We start from the raw sequence: 24,075 nt of genomic DNA, 5'->3' as shown, positions 1-24,075 counted from the left end.
TAAGGTAGAAAATTTTGACTTCTAATATGTGTATGTTTTTAGAATCCTCTCTTTCAGTCACTTCTGCCCTCTTCTCCTTGCTGTTAGGTGCTGTCTAGTCAGTTCCGACCTGTATCGACCCTGTATAGGGTCTCCAAGGAGCGGCTGGCAGGCACGAACCGCTGGGCCTAAAGCTCAAAAGGCCCTGTAGTGCGTCACCTCAGCCCACAGCGCTGTGCCAGACTCCCTTCAAACCAGTGAAAACGAGTAGGCAGACTTCATATGACAAGTATCTGTGTCCCCCGCACTGGGACTCTGAAGAGTGGCCCATGAGCTTGAGCCTCCGACCCAGCAGACCCAAAGGCCCTTGAGTGGCACTCCAGCCCACCATGCTACAATGGGACTGTTCTCAAATCCATGAGTGCAAGCCAACTGAGTAGTACACACAGCCCAGCCCTGTCACCTGTATATGGTTTCCTATGAGTGGTTGGTGAGTGTGAGCCACCGGCTCTGTCCCACTGGGCTTGTCGCTCAAAGGAATCTGCGGTGCAGCACCCCACTTCACTGCACTAGCTGGGCTCTCTTTCAAACCCAAGAAAAAAAGCAGACCCACTCCTCTTCTCAGCCTAGCCCAGGAACGTGTGTTCCTGGCAGAGGAGAGCGCTGGGGGTGGGAGCCAGTTCCGGCCGCTGGTCTAATCCCTTATTTCCTCTCGCCCAGACATATGTGGGCAAACCGTGAGCGCAACCCCTCCCAACACCAAAGAAAGATGAAAAAGAAACTAGAAAATATAACTAGTTCGGAACGACCCAAGGTCGGCAAGGCACCCTAGATGTTCCTGTGGCGCGTCTCCACGACTTGGCGACTCTGAGGCCCCTATTCATTCCAGCCGCTCTGTTTCTCCCAGGCTGTTGGCCCAGATCACCTAGCCTGGCCAAAGGGCCCAAGGGTACACACCCTTCTGCCTTCGCTCCAAGTTCCACTGGCTACAATCTCCCAGCCTCTAGACCCCTCCTATTTCTGTGGATCTGAATCCGGGAGCTCTGTCTTGGCTCCTTTTTGCTTTGGATTCTGAGCCTCTTTTGCCGGTGACCTTCGACCTAGCCGCCAGGGATTCCTGCCCTCTGCGCTTCTTCAGTTAATCTAAAATGTTATTACTCTGGTTTTGGCTCCCTCTAGGTTTTGCCACTTATTGAGATGCTGTGGGGTGGATTCTGACCCACAACTAGTTAGTATATGGATTCCTGTAGGAGCTGCAGCCCACAGTTCGTGCAACTCTTCAGTTTGTGGTCTGGCAGATTAAGCCAGATCAGGGGTGTTTTGTCATTGGAATTGAGTTGCTATTTAGTTTCCACCCAGTCCCTGAGACTGAGTGGGGAGTTGACCTAGGTTGAAGAGGTGGAGGATGGACTTCGTGCTTGCAGGCAGATAGTGTCTGTCTTTGATGACGTGACAAATGCCTCTTTTCCCCCTGTGCCTTGGGCCCCCCAATTTTCCCTATATATTCACCGGTAATGCCTAATGTGGCTATGAGGACCCCCCTGGGATGGACAATGTTGGTTCCTGAGGGCTCACTGGTTCTCTGCAAGCGTGGTCCTTCTGAGAGCGTCTGCTCGGGGCCTGTTAGGTTCCGCAGTGGGCGGCGCCCTACGCCAGGTAAGAGCTAGAAGCAGGCGGGTGGGGGTTAAAAATGCTCGTAACTTCTCAGTTGTTAGTTCTTTTAAAAAACCAAGTTTATAGAGTTGCTGCCTAATGTTTTATGTTTGCCCAAAAGCTGTCTGTCTACCAGGCTGGGGCCCCTATTGTGACCCTGTCCCGTATTTCTCCCGAGCTCACGTACCTGTCCCACTGGTCAGGGGAGTGCCCTCAGGGTTTTTTTTATATGTCTCCCCATTGCCTTCCTGACTGCGTGGTTTCTGCTGAGATATCCGAGCTTTATCTGACTTGCTTGTCCTTTTATGTAAAGTTACTATTTCCTTAACTGCTTTCAGGATTGTCTCTTTATATTTAACTTTGAAGATGTTGATTATGATATGTTGAGTTGGATAGAAAGGAACGCTGGGAAACATGACTACAGAAAAATTGTAAGCCTGTCTTAAGCCTATAACTGATTGGAAAACCTAAATGAGGTTCTAGAACTTCCCAGTGAAATAGGACTCTTGTGGAGCCTTTGCAGAGTATAGTGCCTTAGGTGGAGCCCTGAGTCCCATCCAGAATTTTATGAGGTGGGACATCCCCACTAGAAAGTATAAGCAGACCAGCCTGGAACAGCTGGAGTGACAGAAGATACATCTTCAAAGAAAGCTCATGAGGAAAAACCCCAAACAAAAATGTCAGTATGACTGGCTACTACAAGAATAAGCAAGCTGTTCACCCAAAAGCCATCAAGGCAAACAACCAAGTTCCTTCAAGACAAGCCCCCCTCTAAGACTGAAACTCAAAGGTAATACATAAGCAGGCATATAAGCTTTCTGGCAACCACATTGCTGAATGGAAGAGGAGGAAAGGCAGCAATGAAGAAATAGAGTGATTTCAACCACATTCCTAGAGATGAGAGAAAGAAGAGCAAGGGCTGGTTGGTCCAAAGTGTGGTGAGACCTGGGGCCACCTGAGCCAATGGATAATAATACAGCCATAGAGGGCTAGAGCTGAGATTGAAACATCCAGCTGATTTGAGGTGAGGGGAGATGCACAAAAAAATACCCAAACTTGCAGATAGTATCTATTTGACCTAGTTTAGATGTCTTGAGAACATCAGAAAGATGTTTCCCTGTCCTTTACTGACTAAACAAAAGCTTTTGATTGTGTGGATCATGAGAAGGTATGGACAACATTACAAAGCATGAGTATTCAGGAATACTTAATTGTTCTCATGAGGAATCTGTACCTGGACCAAGAGGTAGTTGTTTGAAGAGAAAATGGGAACACTGAATGGTTTAAATTAAGAAAGTTGTGTGACAAGGTTGTATTCTTTCATCATACTTATTCAACCTGTATGCTGAGCAAATCATCTGAGAAGCTGGATTATATGAAGAAAAATGTGGCATCAAGGTTGGAGGAAGACTCATTAACAACCTGTGATATGCAGATGATACAACCTTTCTTTCTGAAAGTGAAGAGGACTTAAACCATTTACTGATGAAAATCAAAAGGCACAGCCTTTGGCATGGATTATTACATTTCAATGTAAAGAAAATAAAAATCCTCACCACCGGACCAATAAACAACATTTTTATCAATGGAGAAAAGATTGAAGTTGTGAAGGACTTCATTCTTCTTGGATCAACCATGAACACTCACAGAAACAGCAGTCAAGAAATCAGACGGCGTATTGCATTAGGAAAATCTGCTGCACAAGATATTTTTAAAGTGTTGAAGAATAAGGATGTCAGATTCAGGACTACGGTGCACCTGACCCAATTCATGGTATTTTAGTAATCTCATATGCATGCGAAAGCTGGACAGTGAAAAAGGAAGACCATAGAATAATTGATGCTTTTGAGTTATGGTGTTGGAGGAGAATATCGAAAGTGCCATGGGCTGCCCAAAGAACCAACAGATCCATTTTGGAAGAAGTGCAGCCAGAGTGATCCTTGGAGGCCAGGATGGCCAGGCTTCGTCTCTCATACTTCAGACATGATGTCAGGAGGGACCAGTTCCTGGAGAAGGATATCATGTTTGGTAAGTTGGAGGGTCAGAGAAAAAGAGGGAGATCCCCAACGAGTTGGGTTGGCCAAGTGGCAAATTTGATGGACTCAAGCTTGTTAATGGTAATGAAGTTGGCCCAGGATGGGGCAGTGTTTTGTTCTGCTGTGCATAAGTTCGCTATGAATGAGTACAGTCTCAATGGCACCTAACAACATCAACAGATGGCTTGATAACCAGAACTAAACTGGAGGAAGATAATAATAATAATTTAAAATTTAGATGATAGAAACAAGTTAAATTGCTAAAATGTTATGAATCTGACATATACTCATGGAGGTAGTAAATCTAAATACCAACAGAGAGGGAAGGAGTCTTCACATCAAGTACCAATGCTATCTCCTCTGTACACAGGGTAGATTGGAATGGTAACTTAGACACTGGCTGCCTAAAATGAAGGGATGATAAAGTCATGAGGCAACTGGCTTACAAGGTTTAAAGGGGGAACTTAGTTTAATAGTGTGTGGGGAAAGAAAGAATCACTACTGAAAGTTTTCATCTTGTCTAGATGAGTGTGGTAAAAAGAAATGGAGATATGATTATTATGATTCAATAGTAATTGTTATCACGACTAATTGCAACTGTCACAATTGTAAAGGTAGAAATTTTGTAACAAAAACAGGGGAGTGGCTAATCTTACAGTCCAAAAACAAAGGACCCTAGGATCATCAAGGAGAAGAGTACAAGTGGAATGTGAGACCTTATCCAGAGAAGCAGGGACACCAGTGATGGAGGCAGAGATGGGGACATGGAGAAACGGAGCAGCTGAGGACTCTAGATTCATGGGAAGGGAGGATTAAGAGCTGGCAGCCAGGAGGCAGACTTGCAGAATTAACCCCTTGGTGGTGCAAATTATTATATATGCCTGAGTGTTTAAATAAACAAACAAACAAAAAAGCTAAAGTGAATAGAGAGAAACACTGTTAAATAATGGTATGTGGAGGGGATTATAATCATTGTAATGAAACAAAGTGTATGATTTGTTGAATGTAAAACTTATGATCTGCCCTGTAAACTTTTACTCAATCCACAATAAAAAATTTAAATAAAAAACAAAACAAAACGAAAAAAAATGTTTGCAACAGTCAGTACAGGACCTCCCAGAAGAACAAACAAATCTATCTTGGAAGAATTACAACCAGAATTCTCCTTAAAAATGAGGATGGCAAGACTTCATATCTCAAACTTTAGACATGTTGTCAGGAACAGCCAATCACTGGAGAGTGACATCATGCTTGGAAAAATGGAGGATCATCAAAATAGAGAAAGACTCCCAACAAGGTGAACTGACACACCAGCAGCAATAATGGATTGATGCATAAAAATTGTGCGGATGGCTCAAAACTTGGGTCTTTTTCATTCTATAGTGCACAGAGTTGCTGAGTCAGAATCAACTCAATGGCACCTAACAACAATATTATTGTGACAAAATGGTGTTTTCCTAAGTCTATCATTTTTATCATCACCTATGTTTATACTGGAGTCCTGATATGGCACTGTAGGATAAGCACTGTTATGTCAAAGTTTCAAAACCACCAGCTACTTCTTGGACACACTATACAGAGTTGCTATAAGTTGGAAATGACTTGACAGCACAAAACAACGAAAACAATTTTTATACTATAAATATTCTAACATATTTATATTTATTGTTTTCCAGTTTACAGCAGATGATAAATTTTAAAAATTAAAAATGAGAGTGTTGAGCAAAAAAAAAGTACACACAGTGGTAGCAGAAGTGAGAAGTTAAAGTAATAAAAAAGAGAGAAATGTAATTTAAAACTCTCATGAATTTAAAAAGCAGAAAACTATGTAAACCTCTGAACTGAACTCTTAAGAATATTTTATTTCCCATCTTTAGCCACATAACCATAAAAATTCCTCACTACAGTTGCAAATAGTTGGCTCGGAACATTGCTGTAGACTCTGTTTCCAACCCTTTACTTTAAATGTTTACCCCACAGTTTCCATCACATTGATTTTATGCCCAGAATTTTCTTCTCAGTTTGGATTTATATGGTTTGTCTGACATATTGATTTAGCTTGTTTTCAAGATGATAGTTCTTAGCTTTTATACTGGTATCAAAGCACTATAGACAGTGGATAACTAATGTCCACATCTGGGTTCAGGATACTACCCTATAGTTCAGCAACTGCTTCCTTTTTTCTTGCTTATCTCAAAATTGGGATAGAACCCTCTGTCATCACTTAATATGAAGCCAATATAAAATTTCACAGTTCAATAAGCTGTAACTTCACTGCAACGTTGCTAGTTCTAAATAACTGTAATAAATAATAGTCCTGGGGTAGCATGGAGGAATAATGTGCTGGATGGCAAGATTGGTTTGAACTGCAAGGTCGACAGTTCAAGCTCACTAGCTGCTCCTAGAAAACCCTATACAGGGTCACTATGAGTGAGATCCAACTTAACAACAACAACAACAATTGATAATCAATATATTGTTTAATATAGACTTAATAGTGATCATTGGAGTCCTGGTGTGGCACTGTGGGATTAATCATTGGAACAGAAGGTTGGTTTGAACCACAAGGCCGATGCTTCAAGCTCCTTGGAAATTCTATACAGGATCACTATGCTCAACAGCACTAACAACATTGATCAATATTACCACTTGTCAGTCAGTTTGCCATACTGTGATGGCTTTCTTGTTGCTCTGATGTTGGAAGTTATACCATTGGTGTTTCAAACACCAGCAGTTTAACTCTTAGTCAACATGTTTCACTGGAGCTTTAGACTAAGAACAAACTAGGAAAAAGCAATAGGTGGTACACTTTTGAGGGATTAGCAACTGAAAACCTTATGAATACCAGTGAAACATTGTATGATGCAGTGCTGGAAGATGAGCCCCTCAGATTGGAAGGTACTCAAAATACAACTTGGGAAGATCTGCCTTCTCAAAGTGGAATTGATCTTAATGATATGAGTGAGGCAGAGCTTTTGGAGCTTTCATTTGCTTATGGGACACAACTCAAAATGAGAAAAAAACAAAAACAAAAAAAATACAGCTGCAAACATCCTCTAATAATCAAAATGTGGAATGTACAAAGTACGAATCTAGGAAAATTCAAAGTCGTCTAAAATGAAATGGAATGCATACAGATCCATATCCTAGGCATTGATGTGTTGAAATGGAATGGTATTGACCATTTTGAATTGTACAGTCATATGGTTTACTATAATTACTATGACCTCTTTAAAGTGTTGATGAGCAAAGATGTCAATTTGAGGACAAACGTGCGCCTGACCCAAGCCATGGTATTTTCAACCTATGTGTGTGAAAGTTGGACAATAAATAAGGAAGACCACAGAAAAATTGATGAGTTTTAGTTATGGTGTTGGAGAAGAATATTAAATGTACCATGGACTTCCAGTAGAATAGATAAATCTGTGCTGGAAGAAGCCAAGATGACCAGAGTTATTTATCATACTTCAGATGTATTATCAGGAGGGACCAGTCCCTGGAGAAAGACATCATTCTTGGTAATGTGGAAGGGGAGAACTTCAATGAAATGAATTGACATAGTGGCAGTAGCAACAGTGAGGATAGTGCAGGACCATGTGGTATTTCGTTCTGTGTACATAGGGTCGTCATGGCTCAAAACAGGCTTGATGGTACCTAACAAGAATAACAAATGTTTTACTAGACCTGTAATAACAAATTGAAGACTATCAAAGTCAATGATGAAAGAAGTAAACATTTCTTCTTATGTTTGTTGGCTGCCCAGATCTCTTCCTTAGTGAAGTGTCTGTTCATGTCCTGTGCACACTTTTTAATTGGGTTATTTGCCTTTTTCTTGTAGAGGTGTTGTAGTTTCCTATATATTTTAGAAATGAGTCTCTTGTCTGATGTGTCATTGCAAAAGATTTTTTCCTACTCTGTGGGTTCCCTTTTTACTCTTCTGGTGAAGTCTTTTGATGCACATAACTTTTTAATTTTTAGTATGTCCCAGTCATCTATTTTGTCTACTTTTGTTTGTGTGGTTTCAAAATGTTTTGTAGTCTGTATATTCCCAGAATTAGTGTCCTCACATTTGTCCCAGTTTTTTCATTGATGATCTTCATAATTCTGAGATTCACATTTAGGTCCTTAATCCATGTTGAGTTGGTTTTTGTATAAGGTGTGAAGTGAAGGTCTTGTTTCAGTCTTTTGCATATTATTTTCCAGTTCTGCCAGCACCATCTGTTGAAGAGACTATCTCCTCCCCATGTGGTATATTTAGGTGTTTTGTCAAAAATTATTTGGCTGTATGTAGATGGGTTTATTTCTGGATTCTCGTTTCTGTTCCATTGATCTATGTATCTCTCATTGTACCAGTACCAAGTTGTTTTGACCACGGTAGAAGTGCACTAAATTTTGAAATCGAGAAGTGACAGGCCTCCGACCTTATTCTTCTTAAGCAGTGCTTTGCTTATCCTTGGGCTCTTTCCTTTCCATATAAAGTTTGTAATTGTTTTTTCCATCTCTTTGAAGAATGTCGTTGGAATCTGGATTGGGATTGTATTATATGTGTAAATTGCTTTGGGCAGTATTGACATTTTAACAATGTTAAGTCTTCCTATCCAGAAGCATGGTACATTCTCCCATTTTTGTAAGTCTCTTTTGGTTTCTTGTAGTAGTGTTTTGTAGTTTTCTTTGTGTAAGTCCTTTGTTTCTCTGGTTACATTTATTCCTAGATATTTCATCCTTTGGGTGGCTATTGTAAATGGTATTGCTTTCCTAATGTCCTTTTCAACGCTGTCATTTTTGGTATAGAGGAATCCAACTGATTTTTGTATGTTGATCTTATATCCTGCCACTTTGCTGAATCTTCCATTGAGTTCTATTAGCTTTTTTACTGAGTCTTTGGGGTTTTCTACGTATAAGATCATATTGTCTGCAAATAGGGAAAGTTTTACTTCCTTTTTGCCAAATTGGATGTCCTTAATTTTCCTGTCTTGCTGTATAGCTCTTGCTAAGGCTTCCAGCACAGTATTGAATAGGAGTGGTGACAAAGGGCATCCTTGTCTGGTTCCTGTTCGCAGAGGGAAGGCTTTCAGTTTCTCTCCAATGAGAGTATTGTAGGCTGTTGGTTTTTTATATATGCTCTTTATTATGTTGAGGAATATCACTTCAATTCCTATTTTGTTGAGAGTTTTTATCAGGAATGGATGTTGGATTTTGTCAAATGCCTTTTCTACATCAATCTATGTGATCATGTGGTTCTTTTCTTTTTTCTTGTTTATATGGTGGATAACATTGCTTGTTTTTCTAATGTTGAACCATCCTTTCATCCCTGATATAAATCCCACTTGATCATGATGTATTATCTTTTTGATGTGTTGCTGGATTCTGTTGGCTAGGATTTTGTTGAGAATTTTTGCATCTATGTTCATGAGGGATGTTGGTCTATAGTTTTCTTTCTTAATAATGTCCTTCCCTGGTTTTGGTATGAGGGCTATGCTTGCTTCATAAAGTGTATTAGGAAGTTTTCCATCCTCTTCTATCTTCAGGAATAATTTGAGTAGAATTGGTGACAGCTCTTCCCTGAATGTTTGGTAGAATTCACCAGTGAAGCGATCTGGGCCTGAAATTTTTTTGGTTGGGAGACTTTTGATGACCTGATCAATATCTTCTTTTGTTATGGGTCTGTCAGGTTTTCTACTTCACTGTGTGTACATTTAGGTATGTCTTGTTTATCTAAAAATGTATCCATCCCTTCTAAGTTTTCAAATTTGTTGAAGTACAACTCTTCATAGTATTCTGTTATTATCCTTTTGATTCCTTTTGCTTCTGTTGTGACATCGTCCATGAAGTTTCTAATGCATGTTATTTGTGTCTTCTCCCTCTTTTCTTTGTTAGGTTTGTCAATGGTCTGTTGATTTTGTTAATTCTTTCAAAGAACCAGCTTCTTGTCCTGTTGATTATTTCTATAGTTTTTCTATCTCATTTATTTCTGCTCTAAACTTCATTATTTCTTTTGTTTTCATGGCTGTGGGTTCCCTCTGTTGGTCTGTTTCTAATTGTTATAGATGCTGTGTTAATGTGTTAATTTTGATTCTTTCTTCTTTTTGGATGTGTGCGTTTATTACAATAACTTGTCCTCTCAGCACCATTATCACCATGTCTCAAAGATTTTGGTAGGCTGTGTTTTTGGTCTCATTTATTTCTAGGAACATTGTGAATTCACATTTAATTTCTTTTACTACTCAGTAGCTTTTCAATCGGGTGTTATTCAGTTTCCATGTATTTGACTTGATTTCCTTGATCGTCATATTGTTGATTTCTAATTTGATAGCATTGTGGTCTGAGACAATGCTTTGTAGTATTTTTATATTTGTAAACTTATGGAGACTTGTTTTGAGGTCTAAAACATGGTCTATTCTGGAGAATGTTCCATGTGCACTGGAAAAGAATGTGTATTGTGCAGTTGTTGGGTTGAATGCTGTGTACAAATCTATGAGATCCAGTTGCCTGATTGCATTGTTTGGTTCCTCTGTGTCTTTGTTAAGTTTCTTTCTGGTTGTTCTATCCATTTTTGAAAGCAGTGTATTAAAATCACCCATTATTAGTGTAGATTCATCTTTTTCCTTCTTCAAATCCATTAGAGTTTGTTTTATATATTTTTTGGAGCTCTTTCATTGGGAGCATAGATATTTATTATGGTTAGTTCATCTTGTTCAATTGTCCCTTTAATCATGAGATGATGTCCATCTTTATCTATTATGCTGTTTTTTGCCTTAAAGTTTATTTTATCAGAGTTTAATACTGCCACTCCTGTTTGTTTTTTATTGCAATTACCTTGGTATATTTTTTCCATCCTATGACTTTTAATCTGTTTTTGTCTCTGTGTGTGAGATGTGTCTCTTACAGACAGCATATTGAAGGATCTTGTTTTCTTATCCATTTTGCCACCCTCCCTTTCTTAACAGGTACATTTAATCCATTTACATTCAGTGTAATTATCAATAGTTGTTGATTAATTGCGGCCATTGTTTTGCTTTTTTTTTTTTTTTATGGTGTTGCTGCTTCTTTGTTCTGTTTGTGTTTCCATTGTTGAGTTCATGATTTTTTTACTCTTTCTTGTGAGTTTCCTCATAGTTTTAATGTTTCCATGTTCTTCTTGGATTTTCATTTTCTTGGTATGTTGTGAAGTGTTAATTTTCTTTGAGGTTGCCTTATAGTCCATTAATTTTTCTCTCCATTTATTGCAGTCTATTTTATCCTGTAATCGACCTGAACTTCTCACTATCTAGATCTCTCTTCCTACATGTTTAACTTTTTTTAATATTGTACTTGTATTGATCATAGACTGACCTCCCAGATTCTCTGAATTTGTTTTTATAGTTTTGTACTGTTAAGAACTCTTCATTCTGCTGACTTAATTAAGGGATGTGCTACCACATATGTAAATCTCTGGTTGTAGTCTGTTCTTGTTGGTTCTCAGTGCACAGAATTCCTTTTAGGATGTTTTGTAACTCAGGGTGGGCTTTAAGAAAATCCCTTAGCTTCTGTTTATCCTGGAATGTTTTGATTATACCAACATATTTGATTGATAGCTTTGCTGGATAAAGGATTCTTGGTTGGCAATATTTTTCTTTCAAGGTTTTATATATGTCTCCCCATTGCCTTCTTGCTTGCATGGTTTCTGCTGAGAGATCCGAGCTTAATCTGACTTGCTTGTCTTTGTATGTGACATTCTATTTTCCCTGGCTGCTTTCACAAGTGTCTCTTTATCTTTGAGTTTGGAGAGCTTGACTATGATATGTCTTGGTGATTTTCTTTTGGGGTCTACCCTTCCTGGAATCGTATAGCTTTTTGAATGTTTATCTTTTCATTTTTCTGTATGTTATAGAAATTTTCTTCCGGCAGTTCTTCAACTATTTGCTTTGTGGACTTGTATGATTCTTTTTGTTCTGGAATGTCAATAATTCTTAAATGATTCCTCCTCATATTGTCCAACATTAATCTTAGACCTTCTTCAGAATTTTTTATCCATTTTTGTGTTTGTTCTTCTATCTTATTGGTATTGAGAGATTTGTGTTCCAGCTCACTGGTTCTGCCTTCCATCTCATCTATTCTAGTCTTCTGCCCTTTCAGAGTGTTCTCTATTTCTGGTATTTTGTTATTGATCCTTTGGCCCTCTTTCTGTAGATTTTGAATTGTTTACAATGCTGTATGTATCTTATTTGATTGTTCCTGTAGCACTTTCCTGATTTCTTCCTTATTTTTCTCAACCCCATTGTAATGTGTTTTGAAATATTTTGTAATCATTTTTCTGAATTCTTTCTCAGGCATTTCCAAGGCCTGCCCTCCTTCCAGAATGGAGTCCAGGTCTACTTCTAGGTCATTTGTCTCAGACATTTTATCTTTTTTCTGGACATGTGCTGATATGGTCATCTGCTTTTGCTTCTTGGACATGTTGAATGTTGATCTGTGGCCTCAATACTTAATTGAGTATATGTTTTGGTAATTTTTTATGCTTTCTGATTGCTTCCAGGAAGATGTGATCAGGATGTTGGCTTCCCTTTTCACTCTTCTTATTGCATAACTCAAATTAACTTTCACAGTTGTTGTCTGTTTCCCTGGTTTATGGCAGTTGATATTGGTTCTTGTCTCGGGTTTGGTGTTTTATAGAGTATGATTGTAGCTTGGCTATATGGCTACACTTGCTAACATTTTTGTGTAATAAATGGAGAAAAAGAGTCCTCAAAAGGCAGAAGGCTGGGCATATAACAGCAAAACAGCACCAGAGAAAAGAAAAAAAAAATGAGAGAAAGAAAGAAAGAAAGAAAAAAAAACACTAAAAAGCAACAATAACAAAAACAAGACTTTATACTGCAGTATCTAATCACAGAAAAGGGAGAGGAGGGAGAGAAGAAAAAGAAGTTAAAAATAAAAATAAAAATCTATAGCCTAATATGGGTATGACTTTAATGTCCTCTCTTCAGGTTCCTGTCTTCAAAGCTGCCCGTGAGATTCCAAGTTGCCAGTGTTGGTTGTTATGCTATACCTCAGACTCCAATCCAACCCTTGGCCTGTTTTGCTTTTTAACTCCCTTTACCTCCCTAGATCCCACTCCTTCTCTTTCCCGTGTTAAAGAACAGAACAAAACAGAAACAGATAAGAAAGTTCAGGGCTGGCGAAGAACCCACCAGCAGTGAGGGTGGGGAGTGGCCACATAGCTCAGGCTCTCCCTCTATTCACCAGAATGGAGGTGGTCAAACAGTGGGCGTGTCAATTACCAGATACCAAAACAAAACAAAACAAAAAAGAAAATCAGAACAAACCAAAACTGACAAAGTATGTTGTCCACCTTTGTCCCATGGCGTTTTTCTGTGGTGTTTCTGCTCCCCTTGTTTCGTCTTGCCTTTTGGTCTTGCCCAGGATGTCAGCTCCAGGCCTCTGAGCCCAGCCCAGCAGATTCACAGTATGCCATTTTTTACTTCAGCTCCAAATTTCACAGGCTATAAGCCTTCAAATCTTTAAAATATTCCTATCTCTGTGGTTCTGAGTTTTGGAGTTCTGCCCTGGATCTGTTTTGCCTGGTATTCTGTGTTATTGCTGATGGCGAACTTCACTGCACCTCCACTCGAACCTCCATCCACAGTGTCTTTCTTTAAAGACATTATCTGAGAGGTCATACCTTGAGTAGTGTGCGACTAATCCTATAGGACTGTGTCTTATAAGAGGGCATTCACCAATATGAAATCAGTATCACATGGGGAAGACAGACTTCAAGTGAAGATAATTCTATAAGCAAAGGTATACTAAGAAATTCTCAGGGTTGCCAGAGCTGGAGGAGGTAAGGAAGAGTATTGCCCTAGATCAGACAGATAAGTGTCAGCACTCTGAATTTGAACTTCTAATATTATATATTTTGCACATTCTGTCAGGACAGATCAGTTCCTGGAGAAGGATATCATATTTGATAAGGTTGTTGTTGTTATGTTCCATGGAGTCAGTTCCAACTCATAGTGACCCCATACGGGGTTACGGGGTTTCCGAGGTTGTAAATCTTTACGGGAGCAGAAAGCCTCATCTTTCTTCCATGGAACAGCTGGAAGTTTCGAACTGCTGACCTTGAGGTTTGCAGCCCAATTCATAAACACTATTCTACCAGAGCTCCTTATTTAATAAGGTAGAGAGTCAGTAAAAAAGAGGAAGACCTCCAACAAGATGGACTGACATAAAGAGTGCAACATTGCACTCAAATATAGCTACAATTTTGAGGAATGTACAGGATCAGGCAGTGTTTCATTCCGTTATACATAGGATCTCTACAAGTTGGAACCATGCGGATGGCACCGAATAACAACAGACTGCAGAATGGTGAGAAAACAACATTTCAAGCCACCTGCTTTGAGGAATTTTGCTATGGCAACCTAGAAAACAAAGACAGCAATTGTATATCTATTAATAATAGTAACTTGACTCTTCCTTTATAATACATTTCTCTTTTTTCTTTATCTTATTGAATTTTTTAACACTCCTAGAAAAATATTAATTTTTAGTAAAGTTAATGGACATCCTTCTCTTATTTCTATCTTTATGTTGATGGAAATTTAGTACTAAGTTTTAATATTTAATCGTTTAGCTATCTGGAAATTTCAATTATGTAGCCTAGGGCATATCTGTTCAATCACAAACAAAATGAGGCCTCAGTCTATAAAGAGTATTTTTTTAAAGAGAAAATTGTCTTAAATTTGTGACGCTGAGTAAAATGTGAAATATTATTTTAGAAAAAGAGTCTCAAATTTTTGCTTGACAAAAGTTGTGCTTTCTTACAATCTGATTTTTTTTCAACCTTAAAAACATGGGTTGGGTTTAATCACATATTTCCCATTGTTTTTCTAAGAAGGTTGTTGTTAAGTGCCATGGAATCAGTTCCTACTCATAGCAATCCTTTATAGGGTTTCTGAGGATCTGCTGGTGAGTTTGAACCCGTGATCTTGTGATTCAAACTGTCAAACCGACCTAGTGGTCTAGTGCTTATCTTATTATTATTATTTTATTTTTATTGTGAACTGACTGAAAGTTTACAGGGCAGATCACCAGTTTTACATTCAACAAATGATATACTTTGTTTCAGTACAATGATTATAATTCCCTCCATGTATCATCACTTAACAGTATTTCTCTCTATTCATTTTAGCTCTTTAAAAACAAAAACAAAACAAAACAAAAAACTCTCTGACACATATAATAATGTACATCACCAAAGGGCACATTCTGTAAGTCTGCCTCCTGGCTTCCAGCTCTCAGTCCCTCTCTTTCCATGAATGTAGAGTCCTCAGCAGCTCTCTCTCTCCATGTCCCCATCTCTATCTCCATCGCTGGTGTCACTGCTTCTCTGGGTAGAGTCCTGCACTACACTTGTGCTCTTCTCCTTTGATGGTCCTAGAGTCCTCTGTTCCTAGAATGTGAGATTAACCACTCTCCATTTTTTTGTTACAAAACATCTACCTTTTCAATTGTGACAATCTCATTTAGTCCCACACCTATTTCATGAACTATTCAGCTTGTAGGAACCTCCAGAGTTTTCCCTCTCCAGGTCCAACAACTGCACTGTTTTTTTGTTTGTTTGTTTGTTTGTTTGTTGTTGTTAGTTTGTTTCCCTTTTGTTTCTTCATAGTTTTGGTTTGTTTGTTCTTTCTCTTTCTCATCTTCTCTTTCCAATTCTTTGCATTTTGTATCTTTATAACTCTGTTTTTGTTTGTCCTTCTTTTTTGTTTCTCATTTCCCTTCTTTTCCCCCACTTTGATCCTTCTTTATTACTCTCTGCTCTTTCTTTTCATTTTTCCTTTCCTTGGGTTTTCTAAGTGTTTTTAACATTTCTTCTTTTTATTTCCTCTCTTGTTCTTCTCTCATGCTCTTTTTTCCTGTCACAGTTTTGTCTTTATAGTTATTATACTCTTTTTTTCTGGTCGATGCCTATTTTAATTTATTTTTATCTTTATTGTTTTCAGTTTTCATTATTTATTCCTTGTTTGTTAATTCTAATTTGTTTTCCTGTGAGATTTGGAGTGTTTTTCTCTCTCCCACCTGACAGGTGACAGCAACCATGCCCATACAGCCCAGTTACAACAATATTTTCTGCAGCTACATACTGGCCAAGAGCTTATACCAGTCCCTATACCACTGGATCAACAATAGACAGCAGCCAACCCCAGCCAAACCCATCCTGAGGTGCAAAACAGCAAACAAGAATGATGTATGCACTTCCATTATCTAAATACTTTCGCAGGAGACAGTTGATGATAGCCTGAGAGCACATCCACACACAATCATCAATTAAATACAAATACGATAACTCCACAATGCCCCGGAGACAACAATTTTAGTTCATACAAAGAAAAAAAAAAAAGAAAATGGCTAAAACAAATGACCAATATGCAAAGTCAGAAAACATTTCTGAGGAAGACAAGGTAGTGGAACGAACTGAAAAAGAATTCAAAAGAATGATATTAAGGTACCTTATGAAGATTTACAGAAAGATCAAGGATAGCAAAGAGAATACAGAAAAAAAATTTTTTTAGAAGAATCCAGGAAAACACTACAGGAACAAACACACAAGATGGATGCAAATTTTGAAACAATTCTAAACCTGCAGTTAGAAATCCAGAAGATGAATATTAGATTTCAGATATGTTACATGTATTAAAAGAGCAAAGGAGGAGATGTGAATCAATGGAAGCCCAAATTACTAACCTTTAGATAAATCCCTGAATACTAGTATGCTAGAAAAACAATTAGAAAAAAAGAATGAAAAACTCTGAAGAATGCCTAAGACTTATGTGGGACACCCTGAAGAGGAACTACTTACAGGTGATCAGAATTCCAGAATAGGAAGAGACAAATAAAAGCATATAGAAAATTTTTGAAGCGTTAGTGGAAGAAAACATCAAGAAAGACGAGAAAATCAGCATACAATTAGCTGAACAAACCTCAAACAGGATAGACCCCAAGATAAAATCACCAAGACATATCATAACCTGGCAGAGACAATGACGTGGAGAGATGGAGCAGTTGGTGACTTTAGACACAGAGAGGAAGAGAGGGGCTGTGTGCTGATGACCAGGGGGCAGGTTTGTAGGGTATACCCTTTGGTTGGATGATGATGCATGGAGGGGATTGTAACCATGGCAATGAAATGATATACGATAGGATTAATGCAAAACTAATGTTCTGCATGTAAACTATCACATAATTCACAATAAAACATAAAAAAAGACATATCATAATCTAACTTTCCAAAACAAAAGACAATTTAAAAATTTTGAAAGCAGCTCAGGAAAAACAAAAAGTTGCCTACAAAGGAGAACCAATAAGACTAAACACTGATTTCTCAGCAGAAACCATGCAGGCAAGAAGGCAATGGTATGGCATCCATGAAACTCTGAAAGAAAAAAAATATATATATTCCAGCCAAGAATCATATACCCAGTAGAGCTGTTTCTCAAATATTATGGTGAAATTATGATAGTTCCTGATAAACCACAATTAAAGGAATTTGTAATGACCAGATCAAATTTGCAAAAAATACTAAAGAGTGTTCTTTGGACTTACAACCAGCAACCGCAGACAACAACCTGAGATTATTATACATGAAAACACCATCTAGAACTCAACACAAATATAGAAGTATTTAAAGTAAAATAAACCTACAAGATTGAATATAGGGAACCAGACATATCAATGTATAGTAAAGTCAACTAAAAAGAAATATAAGGGGTAGTGTACATACAGAACTTCCAAATGTTTAAGAAATCAAATAGATTTCAAGATTTTAACAAGGCTGTTTTAAATAGGCAATAAATAAATAAATAATTGCAGAGTAACATCAAAGAAAATTAATACACCTGCATATCTAGTGTAGTAGGATCAGCACTGGATTTCGAACCACAAGGTTAACAGTTCAAATCCACCAGCTGCTCCTCAGAAGCTCTATACAGGTTCACTATGAGTTTAAACTAACTCAAAGGCACTTAACAACAATAATATCAAAAGGAAAAAGGAAAAACCAGAGAAAAACACAATGCTATGAGTTGGAACAGACTCAAAGGCAATTAACAATAACAACATGAAAATAATAAAAAATGAAATCCAGAAATATTTGATAAACATTAACATGACAGAAATGAAGACAATGAAAAGAAAACCCACAACGAACTCAGTGCAGAAAATTATGTGGAACAAAGAAACCACATTAAACTGAATGTAACTGGATTAAATGCACCAGTAAAGAGACAGAGAGAGCAAAATGGATAGGAAAATAGGATCCTTCAATATGGTGTCTACAAGAGTCACATAAAAAATATGGAGACAGCTTAAAAGCCCATCAACAGAAGAATGGGTAAACAAATTTTGCTACATACATACACACAATAGAATGCTATGTCAATGCTGAAAACTAATGATGAATATGTGAAACACCTCAAAACTTGGATAAACCTAGAGGACATTATTGTTGTTGTTAAGTGCCGTGGAGTCAATTCTGACCCATAGCGACTCTGTATAGGGTTTCCAAGGAGCAATGGTGAGTTCGAACCGCCAACCTTGCCGTTCAAACAGCTTTGCAGTCTGGCGCATTAACCCACAACACCACACCAGGACTCCTAGAGGACATTATGCTTAGTGAAATTAGTCAATCACAAAAGGACAAACATTGTATGAGACCAATGTTATAAAAAGTTTTAAAAAGTTTTTCTTAATATAAGAAATAATCCATGATGATTTTGTGGGAAGGGAAATCATTCATGGGCTACAGGGTAGACACATGTTAACACGGGTGACAAGATAGGCAATAAACAACAAGTGGATGGTTAGCAGAGGAAAGATGAAGGTAGTGGGAGACACAGGGAAGAATGTAATAGTTAAAGTGAATGGAGAAAAATACTGTTAATTGTTGGTACATGGAGGGGAATGCAATCATTGTAATGATGCAAAGTATATGATTTTCTGAATGTAAAACTGATGATCTGCTTTATAAACCTTAACTCAGTTCACAATAAAAGTTTTTTTAAAAATGTATATTTGTTGGCAATGTGACTTTAGTTACAAAACAAATTGAGATTTTAAGGGAAGTTCCTGTTTGTGTCAATCATGCTGTTTTTATAAATATTTTTGCTGAGTAACACAAGAAAATCACTGAAGTAACACTTCTAGGATTATAAGCATCCAAATAGTAAAGGGTGTTTTGTTTTTAAAAGTGTCTCTACAATTTTAACTGCCTTTCATTTTCAAGTTAGATCTAGGAAATTTATATCTGGCTGTAATTTTCCTCTTTAAAATACAGCAATCAACATTTCAGCAGTGATTGAACTTGATTTTCAGTTGGCATGAATTTTTAAGATGTTAAGGCATTGCTTGATTTCCTTTTTTTAAAACTCCTCTTTCTCTTCTGTCTCCCTCCTTTTCTTTTTTTTTAACTTTTTAAGTTCCTTGTCTAATACCTACCCCTACAACCTATGTGCTTCTATTTTATATAACTTAAAAATGTTGTTGAGAACATACATAGTAGAACATACATCAGTTCAACAATTTGTGCATGTACAATTCAGTGACATTGATTATATTCTTTGAGTTGTTCAGCCATTCTTATCCTCCTTTTCCAAAGCAGTTCCTCTTCCATTAAACATAAACTCACTGCTAAATTTCCTATCTATTCGTTTAAATGGCTGTTATTATTTGATCTTATATAAATAGATCTTTAAAGAGCACAGTGTTTAAGGCAGATATTCTTTACTAGTTAAGCAAAACTGTTGTTTGTTTTTAAGCAGACTTCAAGGGATATTTTTGTGTTAAGGTTTTAATATTATCTCAAGGCAAGCTTTCAAGGGTTAATCCAGTCTCCATGGATCCAGAATGTCTGGATTTCATGAGAATTTGAAATTCTGTTCTGCATTACCCCCTTTTAATCAGGATTCTTCTATAGAATCTTTTATCACAATTTGCAGTAATGATAACAGGTCACCCAATCATTTGTCTGTCAGTTTGTTTTAGTACGGTGGTTGTTGTACAGAATCTGTCGCTGTGATGCCAGAAGCTAAGAACACCAGTATTTCAAATACCAGTAGGGTCACCCGTGGTGAATAGGTTTCAGCTGAGATTCCAGATTAAAACAAGCTGATTATCTACTTTTGAAAAATTGTCCTGTGAAAAGCAGAGGAATCCTCTCTGACATAGTGCTGGAAGAAGAGCTCCTCTGTTTAGAGGGGATAAAAATACGACTGGGAGACCTGTTAATAGAAATATTATTCAAATTTATGAAACAAACATTAATGGCAAAGATGAAGAAATAGAAAGGTTTTAACAAGTTCGGCTCTCTGGAAATGATCAAACATGCAATCAAGATGAGTTGATAATTACTGGTGATGGAAATATGAAAGTCTGAATGATTGGTAACTTGAAAATATGATGTTGATGATAGAAGTAACACTAGTAGAGTTTTGAAAGAGCTCTTGTAGTGTAGTAGTTATGAATCAGGCTACTAATCTCACGGTCAGCAATTTGAAACTCCCAGTGGTTCCACAGGATAAAAATGAGACTTTCTGCTCCTGTAAAGATTTGTTGTTGTTGTTGTTAAGTGCAGTCGAGTCGGTTCCGACCCATAGCGACCCTGTACAGGGTTTCCGAGGGTGTAAATCTTTACGGGAGTAGAAAGCCTCATCTTTCTCCCGCGGAGCGGCTGGTAGTTTCGAACCACTGACCTTAAGGCTGGTAGTTTCGAACCACTGACCTTAAGCCTGATTTGTAACCACTACGAGCCTCATAAATCCTATACAGCATTACTATGAGTTGAAACTGATTCCACAACACAGAACCACCATCACCAATGACTTATTCATTGCCAAAACCATTTTGTTTTCAGTAATATAAAGTGTAACCATATATGTGGAATTCACCAGATAGCTTACACAGTAATCAAATTAACTACGTTTGTGGAAAGAGATAATGAGGGAATTCAATATCATCAGTCAGAATAAGACCAAGGGCCAACTGTGAAAAAAGACCAGCAGTTGCTCATGCACATGTTTAAGGTGATGCTGAAGAAAATTAAAACAAACAAATCCATGAAAGCCAAGATATGACCAAGAGTATATTCCATCTGAATATAGTGACTATCTCAATAATATATTTGGTGCAATGAACACTAATGACCAAAGACCAGAGGATTTGTCGGATGGCATCAAATACATCATACTCATAGAAAGCAAAAGACAATATAAAAAACAAGAAGAGTAAAGAAAGAAAAAATCAAAATGGATGTCAAAAGAGATTCTGCAACTTGCTATTAAATGTAGTATAGTTTAAGAGAGAGGAAGAAATGGTGAAGAAAAAGAGATATCCAGAAGATTTTGAAGGGTAGTTTAAGACAAGCAAAGTATTATAATGAAAAGTGCAAAGACCTGGAGTTAGAAAATGAAAAGCAAAGTACGTATTCAGCATTTCTCAAGTTGAAAGAACCGGATTAAAAAAAAAAAAAACACAAAAAAACAAAAAAAAACTGCCTTGAGTTACAATATTGAAGGATGCTATTGGCAAAATTCTTCAGCAATCTGTCAGTTTGTTGTACTGTGGTTGTTTGTGTGTTGCTGTGATACTGGAAGCTATGCCGCTTATATTTCAAATACAGTGGTGAACAGGTTTCAGCAGAGCTTCCAGACTAAAACATACTAACAAGAAAAAAAGAGGCCATCCACTTCTGAAAGATTATGAATAGTAGTAGAATGTTGTTAGTTATAATGCCAGAGATTGAGTCCTTCAGGTTGGAAAAAACTCAAAAAACAATCTCTTCAAAGTAGAGTAAACATTAGTGATACGGAAGAAGAAAATCTTTCATATGCTGATGTTGTTGTTGTTATTTGCCGTGGAGTCGGAACCGACTCATAGCGACCCTGTACAGGGTTTCCGAGGGTGTAAATCTTTACGGGAGTAGAAAGCCTCATCTTTCTCCCGCGGAGCAGCTGGTAGTTTCGAACTGTTGACCTTGCGGTGAACTATTAAAAAATGAGTTAAAAAAAAAACAGCTAGAAACATCCATTAATAATCAGAATGTGGAATGTACACAGTGTGGATCTAGGAAATTTGGAAGTCATAAAAATGCAATGTAACAATTAAAGATTGATATCCTGGGCACTAATGAAATAACAAGGACCAGAATTGGCCATTTTGCATTAGACAATTACATGGTTTAATTTTCTTGGAATCCAACATTCATCTGTGGTAGCTTGCATGTTGTTGTGATACTTGAAGTTATGCTACCAATATTTTAAATATCACCAGGGCTACCCATGGTAGTCAGGTTTTAGTGGAATGTCTGGACACAGACAGACTAGGAAGAAAGAAAGGCCAACCATTCTGAGTGGTTATCCATTGTAAACATCATTTATGGTAGCAATGCACTGTGTGATATAGTGCTGGAAGATGAGCCCCTAAGGCTGGAGAGTGCCAGTCCCAGTCTGTCAAGCTCTGCAGTGGCAAGATCTTCTAACTCCCAATAAGGCCAAAGTGAACTGTCCCCATCCTTTTGGTGCCTTCAGGTACCAGTCAGCCTGCAGCTTCACTTGTGATGAAGGCTTGCTCCTGGTGGGTGCAAATGTGTTGCAATGCTTGGCTACTGGGAGTTGGAGTGCTAAGCCTCCAGAATGCCAAGCTCTGACCTGCACACGTCTGCAAAACTCTCAGAATGGAACAATGACCTGTGTCCAATCTCTTGAGGTTTCCAGCTATAAATGCACATGCTAATTCAGCTGTGATGAAGGGTTTTCTTTATCTGGACCAGAAAGGTTGGATTGTACTACCTCTGGACACTGGACAGGTTCCTCTCCAACATGTGAAGCCACCAGGTGCCCAGAGTTGTTTCCCCCAGAATGGGGCAGCATAGATTGTTTTGACACTCCTGGAGACTTCATTGTTGGCTCCACCTGCTACTTCTCCTGCAGTAAGGGCTTTAAGCTGAAAGGATCCATGAATGTGGAATACACAATTTCTGGAAAATGGACAGCACCTCTACCCACTTGCAAAAGCATAGCATTAGCTCCAACTTCAGAGATTTGATGTACAGCCTTCATCACCCTTGAGCACATGACAATGTCATGCTCCCATCATCCAGGAACTTTGGATTTGAAGACCACTTGTTACTTTGGATGTAATGCTGGATTCACACTCACAAGAGACCACATTCTTTGATGCCGTCCTTCAAGACAATGTACAGCAGTAGCTCCAACTTGCACAACTGTTAAATGTTCTGAGCTGCACATTATTAAGCCATTAGAGATGAACCGTTAAAACTCCTGGGGAAATTTCAGCTATGGGTCAAACTTCACCTTCCATTGTCCAGAGGGTCAAGTACTTAATGGCTCAGCAAGAACAGCATGCCAAGAGAATGGCACTGTTCTATTACAATACCAACCTGCCAAGCAGGGCCATTGGTTATCCAGGAAGCCCTGACTTACTTTGGTGGAACTGTGGCTTCTACAACTGGTCTCTTGATGGATGGGGCATTCTTGGCTCTGATAAGAAGATCGTTCAGGTAAAAAGATGATGGGAAAATCCCCTTGAACCCTCAAAGCCACCTATGATCTTATGGTGTTTTCATAAATTCTGCATATTGCTTGAACCCTTAAGAACCTCATCCTTCTTCTGGCCATTTAATTCAAACTCTTCAGGGTCCTGTTTTTGAACATCAGACTTCCTGCTAGACGTGATTCAACGGTAGTGCTTTTGTTGAAGTTTTCTGTAAATACCTGTGAATAAAGGACATGGAATTTCCTTCTAACTGACTCTGCACCTGAGCAGAAAAATTGTACCACTATCCCAAACTCTCAACTCCACCTCTCTTATACCTCCAAGACAAGCAACAGAAATCAGGAGGAACTCGAGGGTTTCTGTTGTGAGCTGTGGGCTGTGCCCAAGCTGTTAATTGAAACAATCAACATTAGTCAAAGCATACAACTCATCAGAAGATCAGACTATGGAGATACAAAAATATCTCTTCCCTTTTGCATTGGAGGAAGGCACATTCTACTCTGGAAAGCAAGTGGAGTTTCTGACTTGAAATAATTCATATAGGATCTTCTTGAGTCTCCATGATTACTGTTCACAAGGGCTCTTAGGCTTTGACTGCTGAGGCTTCTAGAGAGACCTCTGGGGGGCGCCAGAGGCTGCAGAAGACCAAGATACAAGTCAGGAAGCTTGTGTGTTATTTGTGTTGTGTCTTCCTTATCCTATAAGTTACCTCCTCCAAAGGACCAAAGACCAACATTCAAATATATAATTAAAAATATCCCCCCCTAACAACAACAACAAAAAAATAGAGTTGAATTTACTGACATGAATGAACAAAGTTTTTGAGACCTTCATTTCTTGATGGGACACAACACAAAAT

The 24,075-nt window shown here is 38.2% G+C and overlaps 1 pseudogene; it reads left to right on the top strand.

The window, feature by feature from the left end:
• The first annotated feature begins 1,532 nt into the window (after positions 1 to 1,532).
• Positions 1,533 to 23,314, top strand: LOC102812347 (annotated as a pseudogene).
• Positions 23,315 to 24,075: the final 761 nt, after the last annotated feature.

Source organism: Chrysochloris asiatica, unplaced genomic scaffold (genome assembly GCF_000296735.1).
Source record: "Chrysochloris asiatica unplaced genomic scaffold, ChrAsi1.0 scaffold00180, whole genome shotgun sequence".
Classification (NCBI taxonomy): domain Eukaryota; kingdom Metazoa; phylum Chordata; class Mammalia; order Afrosoricida; family Chrysochloridae; genus Chrysochloris; species Chrysochloris asiatica.
Note: the sequence above shows the minus strand (reverse complement) of the source record. Positions and strands in the feature narration are given on the sequence as shown.